The sequence below is a fragment of the Pteropus vampyrus genome, unplaced genomic scaffold (assembly GCF_000151845.1).
Source record: "Pteropus vampyrus isolate Shadow unplaced genomic scaffold, Pvam_2.0 Scaffold145, whole genome shotgun sequence".
NCBI lineage: Eukaryota > Metazoa > Chordata > Mammalia > Chiroptera > Pteropodidae > Pteropus > Pteropus vampyrus.
In genome coordinates, this window is record NW_011888926.1 from 607,052 (window position 1) to 611,994 (window position 4,943).

Sequence of the window (4,943 nt, forward strand, 5' to 3'; positions counted from 1 at the left end):
AGTCCTGGCTGGGGGACCCTGGACTGGACACACCCTCACTTTCCGTGAAGGACAGGCGTGAGAGCCCGGCAGGGAGTGGAGTTGCGGGAAGGAGGCACCGTGCACGCACGCTCTACAGCAGGTGCTCGCTAATGGGAAGCCACGTCCAGTGAGTCAGGAGCTCCGGAGAGCGCCACACCCATGCCCAGCACCCAGGGTCAGACCTGGGTGTCCCTGCCACATCGTCTGTACGTGGTGAGTCCACAGACACTGCCCTCACTTCGCAGAGCCTCTTCTGAGCTCCAAGCCACAGAAACACACAGATCATTTCTCTTGGGAAAAGAAAACAAAATCAAGAACTCTCAACCTAAAATCTCCAAAGCACAGTGAGCACCCACAAACAGCCAGGTGGGCTTTTCACTCTAGAGCTTGCATTTCCTCTGAATCTGGGTGACCGCGTGTCTCCTCCCACCTCCAGAAAAACAGGTTTACCATGCAGTGCCCAGCAAGGCCCAGTGGGTGTTTTGTGTTGTCACATCCTAATATTGACACTAGGAAAATCAGCTGCCCTCCCCAAGCCCGCCCAGTGCCCTGGCCACCAGGCCTGGCCTTGCTCCTGCCTGTGGGCCAACGAGGAAGGCAGGCCCTGGCCTTATCTGCCTACGTTCAGTTATTTCTTCCCAACCCACCGAGGCAGGACAAAGAGATGAGGGGGCGGCTGCACACGTCCACCCTGGACCCGCTGCAGGCTTCCTGGTGGCAGCCAACAACAAAACCAGAGCGTGCCGGGGACTTCCTTGAAACCTCTTGGAATTGTTCTGAGCAGAGAGAAAAACAGCTGGACTCTCGTGGGATCCACTGTGTCCGCGGTAGGGGAAGCAAGAAGCCATTAATTGTCTACACACTTAATAGCTTCACTACAAACAGGATGCTTTCCAGGGAGAGGGAAAAATGCCTCTGAGGTCACAGCGTCGACACCCGGCTAGACAGAGCCCTTCCCCAAAACCCCTTCTGTTTATTAGAGATGACGAGAGATGGCAAAATGGGCTAACACTGCCCTCTGGTTCCCCTGCACCTCAGCAAACCCGCCTGTTACACCTACTAAGCACTAACATGGACAATGACGTGCTACAGCCTTCGATCTGGCTTCTCCTCCGCGTGCCCAGACTGTAACTATGAATTTTGAGCTCCCGTTCCCACAGAGCTGCAGGCTAGCATAAGACACACCAAGTGAGCCAAAGCGGGCCATTTTACATTGTCTTTAGTGTCCTGAAGACAGTAAAATAAGGTCCTAAGACAGAGGAGCTGGTGGGTGTGGGAGGACTGCACCTTTAAACGCACTTCTCAGAAAAGGTGGCAATTGAGCTGAAATGGCAAATTAGGATGAGTGTGACACCCACAGGGACCATGCTCAGCATACTCCATTTGTTTTAGGTCTCACACCAGCCCATGGAAGGTGGCACAGGATCCTGGCTGCTTGGATTAATATTCCCACTAAGATCTTTCTCACCAAAAAGAAAAAAAAAAAAAGATCAACTAATGGTCAACTTAGAAGATTGACTAAATATGTTCCCTTGCTCAGGGGGACATTCTGAGCCACTGGCTGAAACGACAGCTTGGAAGCCAGTCTCCCCCAGGTCACTTCAGACATTTTAAACCAAAAGCAAAAATAAACTTGCTCAACCTTATGTTGGTAAGGTTGGAAAAGCCACAGCTAAATCATTCAGTGACACTCCCCTGTGACCTTGCGATTCAGATGATGGTGGGAAATCCCCAAATCCTGGTAAGAAGAGAAAAGTGGAAAAGAAATGAGAAGGCAGGGAAGAGTAACACCACACAGCAGCCGGGTATCAACACGGGGACCCAGGCCCAGCCACTGCCTCAGACAGGTCTGAGGACACGTGCAGAACAGTGCCAATGAGTACAAAAATGTGCTAGTCCTAAGAATTTCTTCATAAGGCATGCCCAAAATAAGTAGAAACAAAGTCAAGCATTAACTCCAGGGAAGCTGCTAACACTTGGGTGGGTGATCTCTACACCTGGTGGGATACCTCATGGACCCATTTTAAAGAATGAGCAAACTGAGGCTCAGAGCTGTACTACAAAGTGTCCCAGGGGAGGGTTTTGGCTTGGCTTCCACAACATGGCTCTGGACTTCTACGAGACAGCAGTCAAGCTGCCTCTTGCAACTTGAGTCATAGTTTCTCCACCTGTAAAATGAGTCCCGTCCTGGGAAACCCACCAGCACAGAGCTCAACAGTCTGTCCCCTGCCTAATGGGGGAAAGATGGGCTGAGAACCTTCCCCGCTCCTGGGGAGCTGGGGCGAAGCAACCGAAGAAACCGTTTCAAGAGCCCAGAAGCAGCAGGTGCTCGAAAATGTTACAACAGCAGCAACAACAACAAGAGCTCAAAACACAACAACAACGTCCCGCCCCCCCGGGGTGGCTCATTCTAGCAAAAATTACAGTAACAATGAACGGCTTACAAAGCGATTCGCACCCAGGAGGCCTGAATGCATCGCGAGACCCTGAGCCCTGATCTCCCCCAAGAGCTTGTATGGGCCCAAAGGAGCAGGCGGCGGGACCCCTGACGGTCACCAGATGGAACGTGCCCTGCGGCCGCCCAAGCGCCGAGAGCGGGCCGGCCGCCTCCCGGTTCCCAAGACCAGGCCGCGGGGCCCCGGCCGGTTCGCGCGCCGCTGCCCGCGGGCGCACCTGTGCAGAGCGCACCTGTGCAGGTCGCGCGGGCAGGTGGGGTGGTGGCCGCGCCCTGCTCGCCCAAGTTCCTGCTTCGGACTTCCCCCGCGTGCCGTAACGAAGCCTGTCTCCGGCCCTCCGCAGGTGCGCGGCCACTCGGTCCCGGCTGGGACAGTGCCCGACGCCATCTTCTCGTCTTTTAGTGGACACCCGGCCCGCGGATGACAGTCTCGCGCCCCGGCCGGGTGCGCACGGCCCCCTAGGAGGTGAGAGCCCGGCCCCCAGAAGTCGCGCAGGAGGGCGGAGCGGGGCTGCCGGGCACCCGGCCCTCCCGGCGGGGCGCAGACGGGCCGCCCCATCGAACAGATGCGGAGACTGAGGCCAGCTGGGCCGCGACTGGCGCCCCCGCCCGCGGGGACGTGGAGCCCACTCCAGAAAGAGGCCGTTTCGGAGCCAGGGTCCCGAGACACCGCCCGCAAGCGACACACCCGACAGCTACCAGGGACAGAAAAACCAGGCCACGGGTCCCCAACGTCCCAGCCGCTCGGCACCCAGGCCGGCACCCTGGGCGCTTACCTGCCGGACTCAGGCTGGGCGGAGGGGGCGGGCGACAGCGGGGTGAGGGCCCCGGCGGGACTCGGACTCACCTCACAGTGGTGGCGGTGGCGGTGGCGGCGGTGGCGATGGTGGCGGTGGCGGCGGTGGCGATGGTGGTGGCGGCGGCGGCGGCGGGACCGATGATGACGGTGCCCGGGGCGCTCCAGCCAGGAGGCGTATTGTGTGCCGCTGGCAGCCCGCGCGCGACCATATAAACTGCCGGCCCCGCCCCGGCCCGCCCCCGGGCCGCCCTTCCCGCCCCGGCACCAGGAATCCCGGACTCCAGGTACGAATTGCAACGAGAACTGCTACAAGTGTAATTTGTGTACTTGTTTACTTCTCTCTGCCTCCTGCTACTTGAAAGCTTGTCTTGTCGCGCGCCGTGTTTTCCCAGCACGGGCGTGCGCACACCTAGGAATACGTGTGGATGAATCCACAGGCCGAATTGAGGTTTATAATCCGGGATCTTTATGTGGACTACCTCCCTCGCCCTCAAAGCAGTCCTAAGGGCTTGGTGCTTTTTTCAAGCCCATTTTACCAATGAGGAAACTGAGGCTCAGAGGGGAGGAAATGACTCGCTCAATAATAGCGTGAATTCAGGTGCTCCAATACTTGTGCTCGGTGCTCTTGGTGCTGGCAGCTTCCGGAGTTAGGTTTTGTTTTGTCTTTTCGATTTTTTTCTTGTCGTAGAATACACATCACATGAAATTTACCATCTTGATCATTTTAAGTGTATTGTTCAGTGGCATTAAATACATTCATAATGCTGAGCAACCATCACCACTATCCACCTCCAGAATGTTCCATCTTGTAAAAACAAACAAACCAACCCTGTACTCGTTAAATAATACACCCCCTCTCCTCTCCCCCAGGCCCTGGCAGTTAGGCATCCTGAAGCCTATTTCACAAATGTGAAAACTGAGACTCACACTTTGTTAGAAACAGCATCAGCAGCATCCTACCCAAGCCTGGGTCTTCTGGCCCCCCTCCTCACACTCCACCTCCTCACCCTTCCGGCTCCACCACTCACTCCCCTGCTTCCAATAGTGGGGCCTACCTGCCCTACCCCGCAGCTCCTGGGCCCTGGGGGAGAATGGGGGGCAGAACCTTGACCCTAAATTTCCCAGAGAGAGAAATCAGAAAGGTTCTAGGTGGAGTTTGACCCAGCCCTAGGGCTGGTTAAGGAGGGGCGGGTAGGGTCTGTTTTGGGGGAGGAGGAGGCATGCTGGAATTACAAAGTATCCATTGTCTCAGGAACTCAACAACAAGGCTTGTTTACCCCAGTCCTGCAGGGGAGCAGCAGGGGTCCAGGGGGCTCCCCTCCCCCAGCCCTGCCATTTTGCTACCTGTTGGAGCTACCCTGTGCCTTCCTCCCACCTGTGGAGTGATGACAGTGTTACCCACTTTTCCCTGGGTATTCTCCTCTGTAAAATGGCATGACAGCACCACCCCCACCCCCAACCCCCTTGCCCTGGCTGGGCTGCAGGCAGGGTCAGAAGAGATAATCCTAAAACGTTTAGTAAACTCTGTAGAATTTAAGCTTCAAGTCCCCTCCCACCTTGGGTGCTCTTCTGGCTCTTTCCGATGTAATCCTTTCTTTAAGGGGCCCCCCAAGTCACATCATCTCTTAGATCACCCTGACCCCTTGCTAATAGCCGCAGGGTGCCTTA

At 56.3% G+C, this 4,943-nt stretch overlaps 1 protein-coding gene across 2 annotated transcripts in view; it reads right to left on the minus strand.

Annotated features, from left to right (window-relative positions):
• The window catches only part of BIK (BCL2 interacting killer), a 16,821-nt gene extending 13,370 nt beyond the window's left edge, over window positions 1-3,451 (minus strand). The window contains exon 1 of one of the 2 annotated variants that reach the window (XM_023535905.1): window positions 3,324-3,451. The gene's annotated coding sequence lies outside the window, so the exon portion shown is untranslated. Of the gene's footprint in view, window positions 1-3,319 lie in introns of both variants that reach the window. The other variant, XM_023535904.1, reaches the window with a different exon arrangement.
• Between the last annotated feature and the right edge of the window lie 1,492 nt (window positions 3,452-4,943).